This window comes from Molothrus aeneus, chromosome W (assembly GCF_037042795.1).
Source record: "Molothrus aeneus isolate 106 chromosome W, BPBGC_Maene_1.0, whole genome shotgun sequence".
Lineage (NCBI taxonomy): Eukaryota > Metazoa > Chordata > Aves > Passeriformes > Icteridae > Molothrus > Molothrus aeneus.
In genome coordinates, this window is record NC_089679.1 from 3,558,866 (window position 1) to 3,585,205 (window position 26,340).

General features: G+C 46.0%; 1 pseudogene; it reads right to left on the bottom strand.

Moving 5' to 3' along the window:
• Positions 1 to 26,340, bottom strand: part of LOC136568501 (NAD-dependent malic enzyme, mitochondrial-like) — a 67,816-nt pseudogene that overhangs the window by 39,691 nt on the left and 1,785 nt on the right.

A 26,340-nucleotide genomic window follows, 5' to 3' on the forward strand; every position in this document is an offset into this window, starting at 1 on the left:
TCATTGGTGGCTAGAAAATATAAGTGTCTGTTCTTGCCAAAAGCCTACTTCAAATAACAACCGTGTTTCTGAGTACGGGTAATTACACCGCACCCACAACTGCAGCAGTGGCTCTCAATTGTCAGCGTCCGGCTAGCTCCAGCACTGCTAGCAGCACGAGGGGGCACTTCTCCCGAGAGCTGGCTTCGGGATAGCGCCTAAGGCAGTGCCCAGCTTGCGGCTGTAGGCACACCTTGTGCAGGACGGAGTCTAGTAAAGGCTGCAATCAGCAGAAAGAAGACGGCGGACTCCAACTGTGGCTTAATCCAGGCTATAATGAACCCGGAGGGACCGACAGGAGAAGACGGGGGGGGGGGGGGGGGGGGGGGGGCTGACAACAGGTTTTAAGGGTAGGGAGGGGCCAGGCATTGGGCCAATGGGGGTGCAGTGGGGAGTGGGGTCCAAGGGATTGACACGTGGGTAACTCCAACGGGAAACATTCTGGGGAGGGGCCCCGGTTCCTCAGCCAACCATCAAACTCCCCTGCTGGAACATTCTAGCAGTAAGGGTGGGGAGTGAGAGTGATTGGCAGGGTACCGGGGAGGGATCAGAAGAAAAAATACAAGGGTTTCCAGGGAAACCAGGGCGGAGTTTAGGGGATACATTGTTGGCTGGGGTGGAGCCAGGAAGACAGACAGCTCCAAAGGCGGGAAGGGAGAACTGGGGCAGAACCATTTTCAGACAGAAGGGGATGGGAACAAACCAACCTAATAACTTAACAAAACACACTACAACATCTCCCCCTTTTTCGTTTTAAAAAAAAATCAAGTGAAGGCTTAACACACATCTTGCGGGTCTTGACCTTCAAGTTCAGAGTCCATGTGTAAGTCTTCAGCGTCTTGTAACGCAATAGACTGTCCCTCTTCTTCGGCCGACACTTGATTAACATTAGGGGGGGACGTCAACTTAACTAAAAGTCCTTTATCTAATCTCCAAACAACCGTTGACGCAACCAAAACTGCAAGTATAACTAACAGGACTAGCAAAGCTGTCTTTAAGATTGAGCTGATCCAACCGGAGAGGCCCCAGTTTTTGAAAAGGTCCCCCAGCCAATCCGATGTGTCTTGCTTGATCTGATGGACCATGTCCTGCATTTTTTGAATGGAGGCTCTCGCGTCCTTGGCCCGGGATGATAAATTCAAACAGCAGAGGCCCTTGAGCTCTTCGCACCGATGGTTATGTAAAAGCAACAGGAAATCAATTGCTGCCCTATTCTGGAGTGTTGCCTTCCTCGTTATTTCCTCGTCTGATAGGAGGTCTGATAAGGTGGCTGATGTAAGATTAGCTTGCTTAGCAACCCAACACTCTAGGCGAGCCAATTCTCCTAGTGACTTAGCCACCGACACCCAAGGTAAAAACAAGGTGGCGGCTACAATTTTTGGCTTGGACCAATGGATAATTTCAGAGTCACACTCCGGATCGAGATCCTTAAGGTCTCTTTTGGACCGGACTGATTCCGGGGCGGCTCTTTTCACCTTCCAATCATTAATTTTGGTCAGGTTGGGTGTAAACAGCGACAGCCGACCCAAAGTTCAAGGACCTCCGACCAGGCGAGAGGGGATGCCTGCCCACGCTCGGTCTCTGCAAATAAAGAAAATTCCCCGGGGTAGGGACAGCGGCTCGCTTCCCAGGGTGGATGCAATGGGTATTTCAACGGCCGTCTCACACCACTGGGCAGCAACGTATTCATTCTTTATTGGTTTTATACGAGTATACCTGCTGTCCCAGGGGACTGGGGAAAACCAAAACAGAAAACAAAGCGAGGCATTAGCGGAGCCGAGCAAATCCAGTTCTGGAGGTTCAGAGATCAAAGGGGCCAGCCCCTTGATTCCGTCCCTCCAGACATCGCTGGGATTCCTACGGTGAGAAAGGGTTTGGGTCACGAGTGGGACAAGGGAGGAGTTGAAAGGGGAGGGCAACTCGCCGGGAGAGAGAGGGATCCCCACGAGGCAGGTCGACATCGGGTCCTCTGCTGATGCCATACTGAGGCAAATGTGTTCTTGGCCGAGGGCGTTGGCTAGAGTTCTCCAAACGTTGGCCCTTGGCTGGGGGATGATCCACGGGCTCGCAGGTGGGATAACGGGCCACAGAATGATGGCCAGCAGGAACATAACTGAATAGGGAGCCATCCGGAGGGAATAACTAAAACAGCAAGAGAACAGAGTTAACAAAACAAAGCTTGAGGTTTGGTTCTGCCCTCAGAGTGGGGTGAGGTTTGAATAGGAGGGTTTCCGCTTCCTTCTCCAGCAGGCCTCCTCCACCTGTGCCACACTGCCAGTTTGTCTTGACCACTTAGGGAGGAAGGGCCTGACCCACTTCGATGGCACCCACTTTAAACCTGAGGGGGTGGATACGCAGGCGTATCCCCTTCCCCAGGTGACCAGGTCGTCTGGCCCTTCTGTCTTCCAGGTCTCCGGATCTTTGACTAAAACCGGAGGCCTGGCGTTTAGGTGCAGCTGCTCATGGTGACCGAAGTGCCGCACAATTGGGGGATTTAAGTTATCAAATGAACAGTTCAAAAAGTTGATGGTAAAAAGTGCCTTCGGCAGCCGGACGTGAGGGGACTCCACCTTCACAGCCGTTCGTTGTTGTTCGAGTACCCTTTTCAGGCTCTGGTGGGTCCTCTCTACCACGGCTTGGCCTGTCGGGGAATAGGGGATGCCGGTCTTGTGCTCTACTCCCCATTGCTGCAGGAAGCTCCTTAGCTCCCTGGACTTGTACGCTGGGCCGTTATCAGTTTTGATGACCTTAGGGATGCCCAGAACAGCGAAGGCCTGCACAAGATGCTTTTTTACATCCACTGCTCTTTCCCCTGCGTGGGCAGAAGCATAGACAGCACTGGAGAAAGTGTCAACAGAGACGTGAACATAACTGAGCCGGCCAAAGGAGGGGACGTGAGTCACATCCATCTGCCACACTTCACAGCTAGACAAGCCTCTGGGGTTTGCCCCAGAGCTGAGGGACGGAAGCTGATGAGATTGGCATTGGGGGCATGTAGCCACAATTGCCTTGGCCTGCACTCGTGTGAGTTGGAATTGACGGACAAGACCAGGGGCATTCTGATGGAACAGCTGGTGGCTAATCTTTGCTTGATTGAATATGTCAGGGAGTGGGGCCATCTGGGCTGTGGCAGCAAGGGCATCAGCTTTTCGATTGCCCTCTGCAATGAACCCCGGCAGGTCAGTGTGTGATCTGACGTGCATCACAAAGAAAGGTTGCTCTCGGTGGGAGACTAAAGTAATCAACCTTGAGAGCAAATTGAACAAAGGTATGTTAGACACCTCTTGAAGGACTGCGTTCTCTGCTCTGGACACTACACCTGCGACATATGAAGAATCTGTAACCAAATTGAATGGTTCAGAGAACCTCTCGAAGGCTCTGACGACAGCGTCCAACTCAGCTACTTGTGGAGAACCCTCCACTTTAGCAACATCAGCCTCCCACTGCTGAGTTTGAGGATCCTTCCAAGTCACTACGGACTTATGGGATGCTCTGGACGCGTCAGTGAAAACGGTCAGGGCTTTCAGAGGGGTTTGACTCTGAACCTTTTTTATTGATAATGCGAATTGGACGTCCTGATTAAATAATTTATGGGCCGGCCGATCAACAGCAATTTGACCGGTGTAACTGTCCAGTGCAAATTGTAGTGTCTCGTTTTCCTCAAGCAGCCTCTCAAGGGTTTTCTTTTTGAATTGACCCGATCGCAATTGAATGGGAATGTGAATGCAGTCAAAATCACAGCCTGCAAGCTCCCTGATCCGCGATCTTGCTTTGCGGATGAGTTCTGCCACCAGCTCCTGTGGCTGTGTCATTCTCTTGGACCGGTGATGACTGAGAAAAACCCACTCTATAATCAGAAGAGGGTCTCTCAAGCCTTGGTCCTTGCCCCTAACTGGTTTGTCCCATTGAAAGATCATACCATGTAGGTGTGGCAGTTTCCCCAAAACTATGAACCTGAATGGCAGACCCGGTTGATATCTGTGGGCCTGCCTGGCCGAGATGGATTCCTGGATTTTCTCCAATGCTGCCTGGGCCTCTGGGGTGAGTGACCTGGGAGAGCTGAGCTCCTCTCCCCCTTTCAACAAATTGAAAAGGGGGGCTAGGTCTTCAGTTGGAATGCCTAGCCAAGGCCTCACCCAATTTAAAGACCCACACAGTTGATGGACATCCGCTAAGGTCTTTACCTTCGTTTTAATAGCCAATTTTTGCGGAACAATGGTCCGCTTGGTGATTTCCAAACCCAGGTACTTCCAGGGTGGCATCCGCTGAATCTTGTCTTGTTGGAGCTCGAACCCTGCAGCAATCAATGCATTGATTGTCAGGTCAAGCGCATGGGCAAGTATGTCATCGGTCGGAGCACAAACTAATATGTCATCCATATAGTGATAGATGATAACGTCCTCCACGGCTGTACGAATTGGGGACAGCAAGGAAGCCACATACCACTGGCAGATGACAGGGCTGTTCTTCATGCCTTGTGGAAGAACACGCCAATGGTAGCGTTTCCTTGGGGCTTCACGGTTGATGGAAGAAACCGTGAAGGCGAAACGTGGTGCGTCATCAGGGTGTAAGGGAATTTGGAAGAAACAGTCCTTTATATCTACGACAGCCAGATTCCAATTTTGTGGGAGCATCGCTGGGGACGGCATCCCTGGTTGGAGAGATCCCATGTCTTCAATGATGTTGTTAATTTTGCGGAGGTCGTGAAGGAGCCGCCACTTGTCTTTATTAGGTTTTTTAATCACAAACACTGGGGAGTTCCAAGCCGACATGGACTCCACCAGGTTTCCTTTAAGTAACTGCTCCTGGACGAGCTCATTGAGCGCTTTCAATTTTTGTTTGTTGAGCAGCCACTGTTCTACCCATACTGGTTCATTTGATTTCCAATTCAGTTTCTGGGTAGAGCGCTCTTCAGTGGCCGCCGCCCGAAAAATCTGGGGAGCTGTCGGGAGGTCAATTCTGGCTCCCCATTGGGCGAGGAGATCTCTCCCCCACAGGGGTTCTGTGTAGTCTAAAATGAATGGGCGTACTGACGCCAATTGCCCATCCGGACCCTGAATTTGGACGATGCTCTTAGATTGTCGGGCCAATTGCATACCCCCAACACCTTGTACGCGCCCAGCCACGTCCTGCAGTTCCCAATGTGACGGCCATTCCCGAGAGGGAATGATTGTCACATCTGCCCCTGTGTCCAGGAGACCTCTGATTGATCTGTGGTCCCCTCCCCTCGAGAGTTGGCAAGTAATTCGGGGCTTTTCTCTCCCCAAGACTTGAGCCCAGGCTACTGTTGGAGGGGTGTTCTGCCGAGATGGTGAAAGTAGCTCTGGACACAGCCTCAACTCTGGCACTGGGATGGCTTGAGCCACCACTTGGCCTTTAGGGAGGAAGAGGGGAGGGCAGACACAGTACAGCCCCATCGAGAACTTCCCTGGGTCAGCTGTCAACAAGCCCGGGATGACATTGATCTCGAGTGGAGTGAATTTTGTGTCTCCGACAACGACATACCCACAACGTCCAAGCCGTCTCCACTGGCCGGGGCACTCTGGGCACACGGTCACCAGCTGGAAATCAGTGTTTCTTAGATGCAGAGGTCGAGTCAGCTGCAACCTATAGGGAGCAGATTTAGATGTTGTGGTCAGAATAGGCTGTGGCTCAAGACAGGCTAAACAAGTCAAGTCTGGTGAGAAAATAGCATTGGGCACAGGCGGTTCTCCCCCTTTCCCCTCCCCGCAACATGTTATTGAACCCGCCTTATTTTTATCGTAGCGCAGGGGGGGACTGCGCTCAGTCTTTAGTTTTTTTTGTGGGGGATTCCCCCTCTGTGATTTCCCCCTTTTAAAATCCATGAACTCCCGCCTTAGGGGGCAGTCTGGCATCCAGTGCCCCAGCTTGCCGCACAGGTGGCACGGAGAGACTGCCTTCCCATGTGGTCCCGGGGAGGATCGGGGTGTTGGGTGGTCGTTGACAGGAATGGCGTCTACTAAGGAATCATCCAGGGTATCAGCAGCAGCAGCTGTTTGGCGAGGTGGCATGCGGGCCCTCTGGTCCGGGTCTCCTGCTGTTATGGTGACCCGATGCATGCAGACTTCAATCATTTGCTGCAGGGTTGGCGGAGGATCTGGTGGGAGGCTAAGGATAGCCTCCTTGCAAGCGGGATTGGCGTTAGTACGGGCCACCTCCTTTAAGAGCTCCGCTCTGGTTCCCTCGCTTTTCACCTGCAACTCAATAGATTTGCAAAGCCTTTCCACAAATACAATGAACGGTTCATCTGCGCATTGCTTAATTATTGAGTAGGAAATGGGGGGTGCAGTTGATGGTAATCTTAGGAAAGCTCTTTCTGCCGCCTTACTGCTTTCCCGCAATGCCTCAGGAGGGATGACCCTCGCCTGAGTGTGCCCGTCTGCCCAATTCCCCACGCCACACATATGATCAATTGAAATCATCTCCCCATTTGAGTCAAGCCCAGTGCGGGGATTTTCCCACAATGATGGTAACACCTCTACCACTTCCCTTCTCCATATTGTCTCCCATAAAGATAATTCAGTTGGGTTCAGAAGACAGGAGAAAAGGGTTCGGAGATCACTAGGGGTGACCTCCGGCCCTGCTATTGTGGCCTTCAGGATCCCCCGGAAGTACTCACTCTCCCGGGAGAAATCCTTTTGGGCCTTACAGAGCTCTTTAATCTGATGGTGTGGGAAGGGAGTCCACTGAGTCACCACTCCTCTCTCCCCTCCTGGATGGTAAGTAACTGGAGCTGCTGATGGAATAGGAGCAGGCTCTGGCTCAGGGGTTCCCACCCCTCCCCCCCCGGATGCCGAAGCGTGGGAACCAGAAGGGGGAGCGTGGGAACCGGAAGGGAGAGAGGAGGGGGAGTGGCCGAAGGACTGGGCGGAGGACTGGGCAAGCTGGGCGGGAAACACAGATGTCAAAGTCCCCGCCCCAAGGGAGGAGTCAGGGGGCGGGGTTAAGTAAGAGGGAGGAGGGGTGGGAGGGACCAGCAAGGGAGGAGGGGCAGAGGGAAGCTGGGAGGGGTTGAGGGACAGGAGGGGGTTCTGGGATAAAGAAGGAGAAAAGGCGGGAAAAACCATGTGGCCTCCTCCATCTTGGGCTCCACAGGAGCCATCTTGTGGAGGGAGCTGAGACTGAACAGAGGGGTCTTTAACAGGGATTTTTTGAACTGGGGTTTTAACAGGGGTTTTTTGAACTGGGGTAGCAGGGGAGTGGGAAGAACCCGGAGAAGTCTGGCCAGGACTCCTCGGGTGGGGGGATTGGGAGCCTTGAAAGCAGCCAGGGGAATGGTGGCCACCCTGCGCCGTGCTGGGGCGAGCTGCTCCTCTCAAGATCCCAGCTTTAGGAAGAGCAGGGGAGGAAGAAGGATTAGGGGTGGAAGGGCAGGGAGAACAAGGGGACAAAGTAGAACTCGTGGAACCTTTTCCCAATTTCGAAGATCTTAACACTAGCCTGATTTGGAATACCCAATAATTGATCTCAGCTAGAGAGCAATCCCCGGATTTAATTTCCTTTTGTAATTTGCTGTAAACTGCGTCCCAAAAGTGGGAGTCACAAAACTGCTCCGGGGAAGCGTCAGGAAATTGGGAAAATATCCACTTCACTAGCTTTTTTAATACTTTTTTATGAACAACAAAACCCCTCCCAGAAAGGATCCCCACAACTTGGGCAGAAGCTGTCTTCTGTGCCGCAGAAAACTGCGCACCCATGGTGAAAGATATTAAAATCTGCGGCTTACAGTGCACACCACCCGGGAAAAATGAGTAAAGAAAACAAGAAAGAGCCCCCCACCGGTCCCTGCCGAGAAAGAGCTGCGCAGCGAGGAAAGGAGAGAGGGTCCACTTGGGGACAAATTAGTTAGAAAGACAGGGAAAAGAGAGAAATGCTCACCAATCCCGGCGAGGGCTAAAAGAAATCCAAGGGTGGTGATTTCCGCTGCAGGGACGACTCCTCGGGTGCAAGGAGCTGCCATCCCCAGTCCCCTGGAGCGCCACCCACCAAAAAGGGGTCTGCTCCCACAGGGGTAGTCCGGCGGCCAGTGGAATTAAAAATCCTGTCCGCAGGGTCCGGCGGTGTCCTCGGACCTCGGCGTTGGGCGCCAAGAACTGAAGCAGTGGCTCTCAATTGTCAGCGTCCGGCTAGCTCCAGCACTGCTAGCAGCATGAGGGGGCACTTCTCCCGAGAGCTGGCTTCGGGATAGCGCCTAAGGCAGTGCCCAGCTTGCGGCTGTAGGCACACCTTGTGCAGGACAGAGTCTAGTAAAGGCTGCAACCAGCAGAAAGAAGACGGCGGACTCCAACTGTGGCTTAATCCAGGCTTTAATGAACCCAGAGGGACCGACAGGAGAAGATGGGGGGGGGGGGGGGGGCTGACAACAGGTTTTAAGGGTAGGGAGGTGCCAGGCATTGGGCCAATGGGGGTGCAGTGGGGAGTGGGGTCCAAGGGATTGACACGTGGGTAACTCCAACGGGAAACATTCTGGGGAGGGGCCCCGGTTCCTCAGCCAACCATCAAACTCCCCTGCTGGAACATTCTAGCAGTAAGGGTGGGGAGTGAGAGTGATTGGCGGGGTACCGGGGAGAGATCAGAAGAAAAAATACAAGGGTTTCCAGGGAAACCAGGGCGGAGTTTAGGGGATACATTGTTGGCTGGGGTGGAGCCAGGAAGACAGACAGCTCCAAAGGCGGGAAGGGAGAACTGGGGCAGAACCATTTTCAGACAGAAGGGGATTGGAATAAACCAACCTAATAACTTAACAAAACACACTACAACACACAACAATAATTCTCTAAGCTTTTTCTTTGGGATCCCCCTAGTGTGTGTGTCTGCCACGCCCTGTAGGTCGGACAGAATCTCTATTTGTTCCTGGGAAAGTGTACCCCCCATGTTCTTAATTCTTGACCTTCTCACCGAATTTCTGTCGTCAGAGCAGTCCGAAGGCTCCTGGTCTCTGCCTGCAGGTCACAGGAGATGGATTCGGAGGCGCCTTTCTGATTCCGATTCGGGCTGTCCTGCTATGAACTTTCTTCGGCTGAAGTGGAGTGCGATGTTCTCTGTGGCTGCTGCGTCTCCAAACTCTCCTGGCTGCTTTCTGGCTGTTTTCCCAAGGAGTTATCAGTGCTCTCCTGGGAATGAGTCCAGGATTTTCGAGACCCCCAAGGGTTCTCCTGGCATCTCTGGACATCGGGAACGATGTGCTGAGATCCCACACCCGCCCTCTGTCGCACCCCCACGCATGCGTGTCTGCTGGGATCCACAGCTCCCGGCCGGGCATGGGCTCAGCGCTGGTTTCCCGCGCATGCGTGTCCGCGGCTGGCCGCGTTTCCAGGTTCTTCCCGCCGCGGGCCGACGGGCTCCACCCCTCTTCCCGGCCACCCGCGCCATGTTCGAACGGGTAAGGCGGCGGATCCCCTCCGCCGCCCGCCCGCGCGCTTGCCTTCTCGATATTTCGGGCTTCTGCCGCCAATCCCTCCCAAAAGGACCGCGCGCATCCCTCTGCTTCTTGCCCTAAGTCGGCTATCGGCGGGGAAGGGATGGGCGGGGGGACCCGCGGGCATTCCGGGGGGTTCCGGAGGGGGTTTGGGCCCCGGCGGGTCCCTTGAAAGGGTCAGGGGGTCCCCCGGGGGCTCTGGGGGTTCTGGGCTCGGGGAGGGATGGGACGCGCCCGGCCCCCGCGTTTCCCTGTTTTCAATCGGGTCGCTATCAGGGGGGGTTCGCGTTATCGCCCCCTCCCCCAGCTGTGGCGTGATTAACAAACAGGAACGCGTGGCATTCCATGTCTCCCGTTCTTCTAATGCTTTGCATAGGGCTGCTTCTGCCTTCCCCCACGCTTTCAGACTTTTGCTGCTGCCCGTGGCTTTTGTGTCTTCTGCTAACGCGACAGTGCATTTCTGCCACACCTCAGAATGCAATATATCTATGGGTCGGTCAATGACCCCGAGCTCGAGGAGTCTCGTTAAGGCGAGATTAAAATTCCTGAGCTCACATTTGATTCCCCATTGCATATGTATCGAACTTACGACCTTCGCTATCGCTTCCATACGAATTGCGGGTCCCGGGGCGTCCCCCTGCTCCGCCACAGTCGTTCCCGCCGCTGTGGCCGCTGTCCCCTGGCCAGGAGTACCCCCATCGCCCGGACTTGTCGTCCCGGGTTTCGGCACCACTATGTTGCCTTCTTGGGAAGGTAGCGGCGACCTGGTTTTGGAGTCCAGCATGGCGATCCCCTTCCGGGACCTCTCGGGCCAGTAATGGACGCTAGCACCAATGTGGTGGATGGTTAAAGGCGATTTATTCTTCTGTCTCAAGGGGTTTTATGGACTAAGGGGTTTCTCTACGTCAGAAAGGGGTTTGGCTATACTTTCTAGGGTTAGTATGGAGTGGAAAGTTACTGGCATCTATAGGTTAGGGGGGCTACATGTTTGGCTACATTCCAAGGGTGATCCTTATCTCTGGGGAGAGGGGCAGAAGGAGTCCTGTAATTTTCCGTCACAGCCCGAAATCTTCCGAACGCCTGTCCCTTACCTACCACAGAAAACAAACATTGTAATTGAAGAATAATAGGATCCTAGAATAGTTTGTGTAGGAAGGGGCCTTAGATCATCTAGTTCTAACTCCTTGAACTTCTCCAGGGATGGGGCATCAGTAAATGTATATAAAATACAACCAAGGACATGTTGGATAGGGCTCTGAGCAACCTGGTCTAGTGGAAGGTGTCCCTGCCCCTGGCAGTGGGGTTTGGAACAAGATGATTTTTAAGGTCCCTTCTAACCCAAGCCATTCTAGGATTCTATGATACTGAAACACTGTTCAACTCACTACTCTAGTTAATGCAAGATATCTGAGAGATACTAAACCATCTTATGTTAAAAGTGTGTCCAAATAAGGGCAGTAAAGCTGGTGAAGCTGTTCAAGAGCACAAGTCCTATGAGGAGCAGCTGAGGCTGCTGGGGAGGTTTAGCCTGGAGAAAAGGAGGCTCAAGGGAGACCTTCTCCCTCTTTCCAACTACCTGAAAGGAGGTTGTAGCCAGGTGAGGGTCAGTCTCTTTTCCCAGGTAACAAGTGACAAGAGGAAACAGCCTTGAGCTGTGTCAGGGAAGGTTTAGATTGGATATTAGGAAAAATTTCTTCACAAAAGGGTCATCAAGCCCTGGAACAGGCTGCCCCAGGCAGTGGTGGTCTCATCATCCCTGGAGGGATTTAAAAGGATGGGATGTGTAGATGTGGCACTTGTGGAATGTTTGAGTGGTGGGCTTGGCAGTGCTGGGTTAATGGTTGGGCTTGATGATCTTAGAGGACTTTTCCAACCTAAATATTCTATGATTCTACTGTTAAAAGATACAATCTAGATTTTGTCCAAAGGCTTTTATTCCTGCCTAGAGCTCACTCTGGACCTGCAAATCTCTGTAGCAAGAGTTCCCTCTGAACTGATAGGCCCAGTAACATGAAAGAGAATCTGGGTGCCAACTGTACATGATGGAATTATATCCTTCCCAGTGTGAAGCTAACATTGCTGAGATTGTAATCCTGGAAACTGAACCATGCTAAAAGTGGAAGGAAAGAGTTTATAAGTTCTGCATCAAGAAACAAGGAAAGATCTTCACCAACCCATTTTCACATATGAGTCACTTGATTTGGGGTTGTGTTAAAAAAAAAACAAACAATAAGTCCTGTGGACAGGGGAGAGATCAGAGCCAGCTGGAGTCTATAATGTAAAGGAAGGCACTACCAGCAAGTTCAAAGTGTTAAAGCTAGTGCTCTATCTGCCTGATGTTTCCTTGCCCCCATCTCCTTCCCCTCAGGCTCTCTTCAAAGATGATTAGTTTTATATAAAAAGTTGTGCAATAGGATAAAAGACTTGTTTCATTAAAGGCAAAACCAAGGTTTGGGTGCCCTGGTAATAGTGTTATTAATAAAAGACAAAACAAAAACAACCCCAGAAACCCAATCTCTGCTAAGCACCCCACAGAGTAATGGTCTTGAGGTAACAGTGCAGAAGGAAGTGTGTTTAGTCTTGGTTCACTCATTTCAATGCTTGGTGGTTGTCTTGGTTTGGAAAGACAGGAGTCTGCTAAGGAAGGCAGGAGCCTCCCATGAAATGGAGAATGTAAACCCTCCCCACCCCTCCAAATTGCTATAAATTTTAAATTAAAGGGCTCTCAGGCAAAAATATGGGAGCAGGAAATAACAGTTCTTTAATAGGGAAGGAAAAAAAATAAAAGGATAAAATAAACAATGCCATACACTAGAACAACACTGACAGAGTCAGAACCCAACCTGACACCCTGTGGGGTGTTGGTAGCAGTCCAATTGGAAATGTGGCTGCAGTCCTCCTGAAGTGTCAGGTGTGGTTCTGTTGGAGCAAGGGGGTCCTGTAGAGAAGGATGTATTCTTCCTCTGAAGATCCAGTGGAAGAAGAGACAGCTGCTGTTCCTCTGGGGAATCCAGTGGAGAAAGCCGTGCTGGTGTCTCAAAAACCTCTGGATTATATCTGGGTAGCAATGCTTGGCTCCTCCCTCTGGGCGGAACATCTCATAATGGGATGTTATAGTTCTTATCAGTCATGCAGTGACATGCAATAGTCTGTTATCAGCAGATGTCCCCTCCCGAGGGAGGTGTGATTGTGGTCATTCAAAGAGAGAGATAAGGCAAACTGCCCACTTGACAAAAGATAATCTGCCATACAGATGGTAATTGAAAACATCTTGCATTGCAATCTGGAACAGTGGTGCCAGTGTACAAGACACAGACTCTGCAAGAGGGGAACATAAGGACAGAGGAGCACCACCTGTGCTGCAAGCACAAGTCTTCACGGGTCACTGTTAATGATATGGGCTCTGACCCGCATGACCTGAATAAAAAGTAGAATTCCTGGACTGATGCAAAGACATTACCTGCTTTAAGGACTTAACCATTACGTTTTAAAGGTGGCACCTAGTCTCTATTATGATGCTAACATAAGATGTTTCCTTAAAACTCAAATTTATTTAAAACATGTTTAAAACCTGTTTAAAACAGTTACTTGATCAAGGGTATGATACAGTACCAAGTGTTTATTCTTTTAAAAAGTAATAAAAATATTTAAGGCATTTTAAGCTTTGCAAAATGTCATTATTTAAAAATCAAGACTTCTTTTCAAATCACCTCCATTTACTTTTGCCAGAAAACAAAAAAGATCTGTATTATTATTTCAGGAAGCCCACGTAACAGTGTGTTCTTGACTTCTCACACTCAGTAAATAGTTCTATCACCCAATGGGTCAGTATTTCTAAAGATTACTTACCTCTGTTAACATATATGCTTCCTCTGCTGTGCATTCAGCTTTTATTGTAGGATTACTTAGTGCAAATATTATGGATCGCTCATTGATAGAGGCCATTGCTTTGAGCACATTCTGAGAGAAGAGTTGCCCAGCTCCTGCAACTCCTGAAGTAAATAGAAACACATAAAAATAGAATCAAGACTTGACTGCCTCAGGGCAGATGACAGCAACTGTAGATTAAGTTCATGTAACCCCTAAAGCCTTCCACTCAGAGCAAAGCATCATAGGCTTTTTCTAGCAGCAGGAGATGGAAACCAGGCACTACTCATGGCTACATAAAATTCTTATTTTCACAGGAATATCTAATTAATGTGTTCCAAAAACCTATTTTACATTATTTTTTGTATTGATCTGTGCAAAAAATGCTGCCCTGGATAAGCAAGTGGGAACTCCAGGTTCTTCACAGATTATTCATCCTAGCTGGATGTTAACTGTGCAATGCACATTCCATTGAGACCACATCCAAATACAGAGGTAGAAATACATAAAAATAGCATAAATTTGTACATGGGCTACAAACTTCAGGATAGTTACTCTGCCAAAAAACCTTTATTTTTCAAATAAATCATGTGCAAAGGAAATTTCAGAGTTGTACCAGGAAATACCTATAATCCTTTCTGACCTCTGCAGACAGCCACAGTTATAAATAAATACCTATATGCATGAGTGACCTTACAGGTATTGGTGATCTGCAGCATGGAATAGCTCCTTCAAGCCATGCTGTTGTCAGATTTTGACCAGAGAAGCTGACTGGGGAAAGGAAGGTCAGAAAAACCCCAAACCCTCAAGTTAGGAAACTCCTGTAAAGCAAAAAGTGCAGTATTTGTGACTACTCTCTCCCTTGCTACTGGTGTAGGGAATGTGTCTGGGATAAAGGTTACATTTTTGTCTGCCTGACTTTTAGTGTCCTTCATTAGAGTTTCAGTTTATTGTAGCCATGCAGTACCTGAGAACATGCTTAAACTTTTCCAAGAAAGTTTCATCATCAGCTGGACAAGGACTAGAGGAAGCAGTAAACAAGGACACAAGATATGGAAGGAGCATGACAGCTGCAATAAAGGATGCACTGGGAGCTAACCTACAGCTCAGTATATTTTCAAGAAGAAAATTGACCTCACATTTTCATATTATTTACAGCAGCAGAAATGTAGACCACTGTCACCAACCTCATTGGAGACATGTTAGCAAAGTAAACACAGCAAATAACCAAACTATGGAAACACAGAAACAAAAGTAACCTTACTTACCAATGGTAGCTGAAGGTTGAAGTACATTCACTGCCTCTACAAAGGTCTTTGGTATCTGCTCTGAAGCCTGATGTGTAAATGGTTCTTGATTGGAATCTACATTTTGCTGTTGGCCCTATAGATAAAACATTGATTCTTTTTGTGAGAAGGACACAGAAAGGACCAGACATCTATATTGTGGTATTTCAAGGCATGGTGCACCCCTACCTGAACCAGTAAACCATATTTGTCAAACATCCATATTCTCCTATAGGCTTTCACTGCAGCAACACCACTTTCCATCATAGCCATAACAATGAGGTTGGCAATTCCCAGGGCAGCCTTGTGGATAAAAGGACTAGCCACAAAAGAAGTCTGTCATCACAAACAACATGCTGTTTAACAGCCCTACAAAAAGCATTTAATAAGTCAGCTCTGAAAGACAAGCAATGTGTGGCTAGATGGGGGCAGACTCCTGGGATCAACAGTGTCATGCCTTCAAGCAAAAGAGAGAGGCAGCTCTTCTGGGTACTATGCCCCCATGCCTGTAGCAGTTCAGCAGCCACAATAAATCAGACCAACCAGACAGTGAGAACAAGTTAGTACTGCAATCCTTCTGTCAAGAAAGCACAGCATAGTACTCTGTGCCCAACTGCTTTCCAAATCTCTCTCTACTCCTGTTCCCTGTGATTTATTTGCCCTTGTAGACAGAGGGCAGAAAGTAGACACTGGTAGTGCTTCCCTCCATGTCCCTTCTCTTGGCTCATTGCATATGCTGTGAAGGCTGGCAGAAGAAATAAGGTAGAGGGAGATGCAGAGCAGGGCTCAGTGCTGAGGCAACAACATAACACTGGCCAATTACTGCAATCAGGACCTTCCCCAGATGGAGAATTTTTAGTCAGTTAAGTTGTCAGCAGCACCACAGAAACAATTTTGCTGATATACCAAGAAGCACAGTGCTGGTTGTGACACTGCTGACCCAGTAACTAACTAGTGTCTGCTGCAAACAGCCACTGATTTAAATTAATAAGAAAACCACTGTGTACTTCTCTCCAATGCCATAAAAATTAACAAGATGTTCTTACCCTCTTTTTACTAAACCATAATTTTATGGTAAATTCCCCTTCAACTACACACAAGTCCCTGATGATTTTTTCAAGGTCATGCAAGAAAGTGAAAACTGTCGCTATAGAGCACGACACGGCGCAAAGCACCAAGACTCCATCAGAAGGTTGTATAAGAGAGATTTATTATAGCAACATGTCCTTTATAGTTTTTCAAGATATTTACATTTACTTAACAGACACATACACCGCCCATTGGTCATAAGAAACAAAGTTCTCAATAGGTGAACAAGGAGCCACGTCATTCTGTGAGCCAACTAAAGTCTGTATCTTTTAACTTTCTCTCTTTCATCAAGTTGTCATAGTGATAGCCTTGGTGTCTTCCTTGAGAGGTACAGGGCTTTCCTTATCTTCAGGGAGCCTTTGCTGGCTCACAAGAACAGCACGAAAATGTCTTTCCTGCAATTGCCCCTTTTTGTATTTGACCCGCAAACACAACTGCTAAGGACTTCTGCAGGGCCCTTGCAAAAATTCAAGCAGACAGAGGATCCATTTTTCATTCACTTACAGATAACCAACTTCTACCAACTCCACAACACACACCCTCACAATCTTAATGTTCATATACAAACAAGGCCCATAAAAACAGATCTTCAAATACCATTACAGACCTCGCAATTTTCAGATGACACATTTGTAGCAGAATGGCACCTTCACCTCTAATCAAATAACTTTCTCCCACACAGAATCAGAGACCAAGTCACCTGCCTAGTCACCACTTCGAACCAAGTAGCATCCACTTAACTTTACAACTGGTTGCTGCTATCATACTGGGCAACCAACCTAGTCGCTCAAAGTGTGGACTTCAGCTACTAATTCAACCCCTATGCAAAGGCAACACTTCTCCCTTAGGTGCATCGAATTCCCCTGTTTTGGGACTGTCGGTACCCTGCAAAAGGAAATGGTACAAGACACATTTCTCAGTACTACCAAACTCTCTATAAGAGAATTCAAAGAACAGAAGGAAAAGTAACATCCACTAACTTAAATTTTGGATGTTCAGCATAAACCTATAACTCTCTTTACTCTGTCTCGAATTACCATCTTTACCACACATTCCTTGAGGGTCCATGCTTCCATCCACCTAATAACCAATGCAATTACCTACTCATCTTGCTTCAACTGTAGAACCATCCATCCTGTCCCTTCCTGTGTGCTCCAAATAAGGTGTAACACAATGGGCAGAGACTCAATGAGGGCCATTTTCTGTTAAAACACATGCATATCCTCTTCCCCGTGTTACTAATTCCACTGGGCCAGTCCACTTTCCCGTGATTAAATCTTTTACCCATACCTTAATACCTTTCTGAAAGTTTGGCTGTTTTGAATTCAAAGATGAAAAATGATAGAATACAGGAGACAATTGTAAGTCAGGTAAAGGATGCAGAAAGTTCAACACATAAACGGCTTTGTCTAATCTCACTTGAGGTGACTTCCTCTGCATTCCCCCTTTTTTGTTTTTGTACCTGGTGCTTCAACACACCATGAGCACGTTCAATAATTGCTTGGCCTGTTGAAGCATGAGGGCTACCAGTAGAATGACCAACACCCCAGGCACAAAAAAACAAATGCAATTTCTTTGAAACATACGCTGGGCCATTATCCATCTTTCCATGTGGTGGAATGCCTAAGATGGAAAAGGAATGGCAAAAATGATGAATAACATCCCGAGCTGTTTCACCTGCCAACACTGAGGCAACCATGGAATGAAAAAAGGTGTCAATTGTAACATGAATATAATTTAGACAGCCAAATTCAGGCATTTTTGTAACATCTGTTCACCATTCTTGCAAAGGGAGTAAGCCTCTAGGATTAGTACCATAATATTGCGAAACATGAGACACATGACAATCAGGGCAAGAAGAAATAATTGACTTTGCTTCACTATGTGATAATTTAAATTGCTGCCGTCATGCCTGAGCACCCTGATGAAAAAATTGGTGAGATAGAACAGCTTGCTGTAACACATTAGGCACCATTTTTACTGCTGAGGCAGCCACAAGGGAATCCACATAGGTGTTACCTTCAACAAAGAATCCAGCTAGCAATGTATGGCTACGAATATGCATAATAAAATAAGAGTGCTTTTGATGACAAATAACGGTCCACAATTCCAACAACATAACAAATAACGGTTTCTCCTTTACATTATACCACACAGCTTGATCCAACAGTTTCACTAAATTAGCAACATAAACAGAATCAGTAACTATATTTACTGAACTAGGAAATAAGGTAAAGGCCAAAAGTACGGCACAAAGTTCAATTAACTGAGGACACCCTTGTTGAACCATTGTTTTATATTCCCAGCGGTCATCTTTCTTCCAGGCTACAGCAGCTTTTCCAGTTCTTCCTGATCCATCTGTAAAAACTGTTGCACCTTCCACTGGCACAGAAGAGCAAAGTTGTTTCCCCTGAAAGGGAATCTTCTTAGTGAAATTCAAAATAGGATGAGAAGGTAAATTATACGCTATTTGACCTGTAAAGGAAGATAAAGCAATCTGCTTTGTATGACAATAATTACAGGATCACAGCCTAAGATTTCATGGCAGCGTCTGCGACCTTTGATGATGATGCCTGAAAAAAGCTCATACAGACCTGGAGCTGTTTTTTGGGACCTGAAAGACAAAAATATCCACTACAAAATATGCAATTTATGTTCCCATTTATCATTCCATTGACACAACAATCCACATGGTATTTCATCATCTCTCAAAATAAATAATTGCACACCAACAGCAACACCCAAGCGAGCTACTTACGAGCAGCTATTATTGAGTGAACCCGTCTCTGTGGCAAAAGAGTGGGATGACTTGTTAGTAGAGGTGAAAAGCCAACCGAGCTGGGTGATAGCTGGTTGCCTGTGAAACGAATCTAGGTTCACTCTTAATTCTTCTCCAAGGAAAACCCACGAACCCTAATGAAGCAAATTTAAGGGCTATTTAAAGGGGGTACAGCTCCTTTAAAAAAGAATACAATCTCTACAAGTGGATAAATATTGATTTCCCAATTACACTGTGGGCCCTCAAGCAGCCATCAACAGAGTCTGTTAAAGCTCTACACTACAAAAATATAAGAACTTTATGACTCCCTCCCCATTAACAGGCTAACCTATATTTAAATAGGAGAATTAATGCTAGAATGAGTAACCAGGGTCCTCCCTCTACGACGCAAACTTACATCTGTACATTATTAACAAATCACCAATATACAACAAATCAAACAAGCAGAGTATTAAATATCTTGTTAATCTGACAGAGGAGCGTCCATTAAGAAAGATTAAAACCTGTAAAAGGAACTAGGCAAACCCGTCAAGGGTATTTTGAGTGGTGTTTTCAAAACAGTCATGAGTTGCAATCTGCTTTATGACAATAGTTCTTCTACAGTCTTTTTTGCTGCAGCAGTCAAATGTCTCTCATCAGTAAAGGAAGTAATCCCGGATAGTAAGTCAAACAAAGGTTGCAGGTGATGATTGGTTATCCCCAAGTATGGCCTAAGCCAAGCTATTGCACCAACCAATTTTATGTACGTTAGTAGTGGTTTTAATTTCAATGTCCTATTTTACAGGTTGAGGCACAATTTGCGTGTTGGTGATTATCAACCCCAAATACGTCTGAGGCATCTGCCTTTGAACTTTCTCCGGGGTGATAACCAAACCAAAAGCTTCTATATTTTTCACAGCACATTGTTCTAAAGCCAATAATTGTTGTTTATTTTCGGACGCCAATAAGATAACATCTATATAATGATAGCAATAACAATTGCTAAATTGCTCTCAGACCTTAGATAAAGCCTGTGCCACAAACAATTGACAAATACTTGGAGAATTTCTCATTCCTTGAGGCAAAACGGTCCACTGATATCTTTGGCCCGGTTCCTCATGATTTAAAGAAGGCATAGTAAAGGTGAATTTTTCCTTATCCTGATCAGGCAATGGAATTGTAAAAAAGCAATCTTTCAAATCAATGATAATTATTTCCCATATACCTCTTGTCTAAATAGTCACTGTGTCAGCTACCGGTATATCAATCCCTGCCGAGCCTCTTGTGGCCCCTGTGTATCGGTCACAAATGGAGAGCTTTGCAGTGCTGGCAGGGCTTGTGTTTGTCATTGGGATATTTGTGTCTCCACACGCCCCTTCGTGTTCTTCCAGTTTCCCTGCACTTGTCGACCACCCGAAAAAATCTTAACTTACAAAATTTAGCAATATGGCCAAAGTTACCACAACGAGGACAAGGCACTTTACGGGTCCAAACTACCCTAGAGTGTGCACATCGTCCAGCAGTTTGAGGGCATTGTGTCTTCACATGCCCTGATTCTTCACAAGGAGAACATCTGGGCGAGGACTTCATGACTTTTGCCAAAGCAGCCATTTTATGCTCAACTGAACCAACCTTTGAGCAAGCAACTACAAGATCAGACAGCGAGGGATCTCTCGCTAAAGAATCAATAATTCTCCTGCAATCATCATTCGTGTTTTCCCGTGCTAGCTGTCTGCATAAAATTTGCCTCAACTTATCATCTTCTACTTGCTTCTCAAGGGCTGCAGCAACCCTCTCCACAAACTGCAGAAAAGGTCCCTTCACCCCTTGCTGGATGGCAATATACTTTGGTTTAGGAGCTGCCATCTCCATTGTTTTAAGTAAGGCACTCATAGACAGCTGCTGGGCCTGTGCAAGAACCAGGGGGTCCCATCTTGCCTGGAAATCCGGGTTAGAGAATGGTCCATTGCCCAGCAAGGCATCAACTCCCACAGCATGACATGGATTGTGCTGAGGTAACTGCATATTGTCCAATGCTACTCTTTCAACCATTTGTTTCCAGATAGCTTGAAACACATCATACTGCACTGGCTGAAACAGAATCGTAGCAAGGTGAACAATATCATAAGGTGCAAGTACATCAGCATTTAGAACATGAATCACTTGCATCACCTGCTAAGAGTTAACACCATATTGATCAACTTTTGACTGGAGATCCTGCACAACCCTCCATGCAAAAACCTGACGGCTATCTTGTTGTCCCGAATTAGGAGCAACTTTGAAAACAGGAAAAGCCACAGGCCCACCAGAAGCAGCAGCATCAGCCATCTCCATTCTTTTAGGTAGACCTATTTTCTCTAACAAATTCCAATCTCCCACTTCAGCTGTTTTCATTCTCACATGCTCCCAAATTTGCAAAGGGTGTCGAGGAGTCACAGCCACCTGGCAGGGAGGCAGAATCCGAGAAAGAGCAGGCCTGAATCTGCTACAAGGTCTGACAGAAACGCATTCCTGCATCTTTTTTGGTGTACTTATAACTGACAGTTCATCGTCAGAGCTATCACTAGACAAAGAAGGACACAATGTTAAAGATTGCATTTGTTCAACAAGTTCGGGGGGGGGAATATGGCTCAACGGGGGGTGGAGAGGAGGCAAACGACTCGAAGGGGGGCAGAGGAGGGGCGGATGGCTCAAGGGAACATGGAGAGGAGGCAGATGACTCGAAGGAGGGCAGAGGAGGGGCGGACGGCTCAAGGGAAAGTGGGGGGGAGCAGCCGAACCATGGGAGGGTGGGGAGGGTGGGGGAGGAGCAGCCGATCCAGGGGAGGGTGAGGGGGGAGCAAACGGCCCAGGGAGAAACAAAAAGGCTGATGACCCAGCCTGTTTTTCACTTCGCTTCTTCTGTAACTTCAGTTTTGCTAATTGCTGTGCAGGCATAAGATACTTTGATTTAGTACTCAGTTCAACTAAATGCTGAGCAAGCGAAGTATACACAGTTTTATTATAGTCTTTTGGAGATGAATACCTAGGAACAGTGTTAGCCTGCCGTTTGATTCTCACTATAGAAAACCCTGGGGGAACCTCCACAGCAGCTGCAGCAGCCTCCTCAGGTGGAGATTCATCAACAGGCTCAGCTTCATCTTCCTCCTGTTCCTCTACTTCAGTTTGTAGCTCTAATTCCTGTTCCTCCAATTCCTCCCCTCTATCTTGTTCTGCTTTCCATTCCTGCAATGCCTCATACAACAGTCTCCAGGTAGTAGCCAAATTGACAACCGTCTCATCCCCCTTAGATATCACTTCCCATAGTCTCTTCCCAACCTTTTTCCATGCCCGGACACTGAAGGCAGTGTTGGCATCAGCTTCAAAGTCCTGTTATTTACACCATATCAGTAAACTACGAAGAGCATAATCAGAAGCTTGAACATTTTTTCTTTTCAATAAAGCTTTCCACGTGGACAAAACCGTCTTTTCCTCGTTTGATAAATTATTTCCCCATTATTTTTCCCAATCGCTCACTGTGACCGTGGTCACAGGGGTCTTAGGATGAGGGAAGAGACGTAGATCTGACTCCATGTTACAGAAGGCTTAATCTATTATTTTATGATATATATTACATTAAAACTATATTAAAAGAATAGAAGGAAAAGTTCTCGTCAGAAGGCTAGGCTAAGAATAGAAAAGAATGAATAACAAAAGGTCTGTGGCTCGGACAGAGAGAGAGCCAGCTCTGCCGTGATTGGCCATTAATTCCAAACATCCACAAGAGGCCAATCATGGATCCACCTGTTGCATTCCACAGCAGCAGATAATCATTGTTTACATTTTGTTTCTGAGGCCTCTCAGCTTCTCAGAAGGAAAAATCCTAAGGAAGGATTTTTAATGAAAAGATGTCTGCGACAGCTCACCTCGAATCAGACGTCTGAATTAGGTCCGGACCTCCGCAGCGTCCTTGCTGCCTTCATTCATTATTAGGGTACCCTTCAACTTTTTCTCTTTTTTCTCTTTCCTTTTTTACAGTCCAGTTGCAATCATGGCAGGCGCCCACCAGATGTCGCTATAGAGCGCGACACAGCATAAAGCACCAAGACTCCATCAGAAGGTTGTATAAGAGAGATTTATTATAGCAACATGTTGCCTTTATAGTTTTTCAAGATATTTACATTTACTTAACAGACACATACACTGCCCATTGGTCCTAAGAAAGAAACAAAGGCCTCAATAGGTGAACAGGGAGCCACGTCGTTCTGTGAGCCAACTTAAGTCCATATCTTTTAACTTTCTCTCTTTCATCATGTTGTCATGGTGATAGCCTTGGTGTCTCCTCGAGAGAGATACGGGGCTTTCCTTATCTTCAGGAAGCCTTCGATGGCTCACAAGAACAGCACGAAAATGTCTTTCCTACAGAAAATCTTGAGTCCTTGCAAATGTTAAACACCTTTTACATCGTTAGCTTTAAGCAGGTAGTTAAGTCTGTTTATCTGTTTTTGCTGCCTTTATATAAAAAGTTCTGAAATTGAATGCAGAGAATGTGAGGCTCTGCAAGTCCTATAGAATGAGAAAATATACAGTAAAATCTCTTGTTGCTCTAGAGCACTTAGGAGAACTCACCTCTCCTGCTCCAAGGAACAGCACTTTCTGCTCTGCAAGTGGTTTACCAGTAGCTTTCTGTGCTCCCTGCAGTCCTACCAAGGCCACTGAATCTGTCCCTGCAAAAGCAATGCAAATCTAAGGTGAGTTGAACATATCTACATGGCAGATCATGGTTTTAGGCAAAACTTCTGCAAATACGTTAAGGATCATAAACAAAGGGTATACCTTGAATATCATCATTGAAGGTACAATATTTCTCTCTGTGTTTTCTTAAAAACCAAAAAAGCATTGTGGTTTCCAAAGTTTTTAAATTGGATAAGTGTGTTCTGGCCATACTGAGACAGAGTGGAAATTTTCCAGAGTAGAAATCCATTTTGATTTAGGTGAAATGCACATCTTTGAACTAAGTCTGTAGTTTGCAAACATAGCTGTTTGGTCTGACTGCCTGTTCTCGCAAAAAACCTATGCTCTAAGAAACTGCTTCAGCCGAAGGACAGAGATAGGGAAGGGCCCTTGAACTCTGAAACAAACTGAGAGGCTGCAGGAGACAGGGCAGGATGACCCAGGAGTTCTTTCTGTACTTTCTGTTAAAAAAACTAACTGCAAGTGTAACCGAAATCAGTAAAATGAATATTTATGAACCTGTTGTGAAATTCCATGCATATGGATTAGTAAGGAAGATAAAAAGAGATCTGGAGTTCCCAGATGCATGCATGTCCTTTTAAGAGGAATGATCCTGACATGCGTCCAGTGCTGTAATAAACATACCGGCTTTATAACTTTCATAAAAGTTGTGTAGTTTGTTTCTTTTTCCACAATTCAATACCTATAGAACATGGCAAATATTGCTATCACTAGCTACAAAGAAATATAATCCTTTTAAAACAAATTCTGCATGTAATAATTATCTTTGGAAACAGGATGTCTTCAGGCCTTTCACTGCTTAAAACGGTTCCATTTCCATTTTGTGCATATTTAACAAATAACTACAAGCAGCATGTTCTAAATCACTGAGAAAATCACTACAGAGCCAAAAATGCACTCATGTATTTTGACTTTTAGTTCTATCTTTATTCCTTAAATGACTGTTTCTAGGACAGTGTGTTAGGGGGGGTTTCGTGCCAGCAGTTTTGCCATACTTCCATGCAGAATATTCACTGCCATATCTGTCTGTAATGGCTTACATAAATTCCTCAATTAGGTCATCATAGACCTGTGAGCGATCCCTTTTTTGGTATAGGCCTATATAAAATGGATCTTTTACGAGTGTCTGAAAATGAATAAATCAAAGAGAGCAGTAGGATGAATCACTTCCTCAGTAAATGTTTTCCAGAATTCACAGTAACACATTTCACACCAAAAGATACTGCTTTTATATAGCCACTGTAACTGCCTCTAGTATATATCAATGTTCAGTAATTTCAGCTAGTACTTGAGGTTGGTGATGGCTGCTTTTAAAACAGAACAAATCAATACTATGAACAAACTGCTTTAATAAATCTGATTCACATTTCCAGCTTCTTAAAGTCAGGTCAACCTGACTGTCCATTTTAGTGTCCCAGCATTCAAATTACTTCCAAATGCACCATTTCACTGCCAAATTAACTGGTCTTTTTCAATCACTGATATGTAACTGTACAGTGGATTCCAAATAATTTACCCTTACATAAAATAGTTGGTTTTATATTGAATAAAAATACTCAAATAAAAATTTTTCTCTTATAGTACTAAATACTCAAATACTTTTCATAGGGATAACTTATGGCAGGTCAAGTTCAGTCAAACTCACTGTATTATCAGTTCCAATGTCGATGCACACATGCAAGCATTTATCTGGATGTATTCCTGCACAGGCTGTATACAAACAGTTTTCCTACTGGAATTCCCATCCCATACACACCTAGGTCTCCAAGACCCAATATTATTTCTCCATCAGTGACGACAACAGCCTGAAAACAAAAGCAGGTAAAATTATAATCATTGTAATTTATAAAGTTTAGAGCAATACCAGTTGAGGGGTTTTTACTGGGGAAAAAAATCAGGTATGCTTGCACAGTCAAACAAAGAATAGATTACAAGGAATATTTCAGTTGAAGCAATAATGCTTAAATGATAGAATCTGCTATGCTCCTTTTTCTTTGCTGAAATCAACTACCCAAATTCTTGAAAGCTAAGTGAGAAGGATCCATGCTGCTGTGTGGACCTGCAGCTTGTAACTTGGGTTTATGATTTCCACTTGTAAATCCAGACATCAAAAATTTGTACAATTCTATGATGATATAAAGTATCAATCACCTCATCTCCCCTTGTGGTTCTCAATCCCACTGGGTGATACAGGATTTAACAGGAAAATTTGTGCTTTCCACCTACTAATGTGTCCTAATCCGAAGACAAGATCACCTTTCCTACTGCTATGTAACACAGTAAGCAAGACCCAGAGTGCATTCCCCAACTTTATGAAGTAAAATAAAAAGTTTGGCAAGTCTAGTTCTCATCACCATTGTTTACTCAATCCATAAACCTCATATTCAGGATAAAATGTTGCTCTTCAAGATATGCATTATCTTCATTAGCTATATTTTGCCATCATGGTCAAACAGCCAAGGATGCATTATTAAGTATTTACATTTCCATCAAATACTAAGAAATCTTAAGAAGCTCAACTGGGATTAAAGAACAACTAGGAAAATAATTATACAGTGGTAGTATCTTAACATCATTCTCTGGCCAGTTGTTCACAATTGACCTTACATGGCCTCTGTCTGAGATAGAGATAAATAAGCCTCTGAAAGAAAAAAAAAGTAGAAACATTTTATAGGTGGCAATTAGAAATTTCCCCTTGCTTTGTAAAGCTAAATGTAAAATTGAAAGCATTGTAATAATGGATATAAATTACTCAAAGGAGAATTTTTAATACAAGTGCCTATTTGGCTACTTTAACACTCTAAAATAAGAACACAGATAATATACTTTTCATTATGCTACCTGGATTTTACACTATTACAGATATTCACCTTTAGAACTCCTCTAGGGCAAAACACCTCTGGTGTTATCATCAGACATGATATGAAAAGGGAGCATGATCCTAAAGTGTGGCTTTACCTTAATGAATCTCTGTTCATTACATTACACAAGATGAGGGGAGAGAAAAGAAAGGAAAGACAGGGACTGAGCATACTGTCTTCTCCAAGACCAAGAGAACACTGCTTCCCACTGCTGAGTGCTCCTTCATAGGAACATGGGAGGAGAGGCAAAGGAGCAGAAAGGAGCAG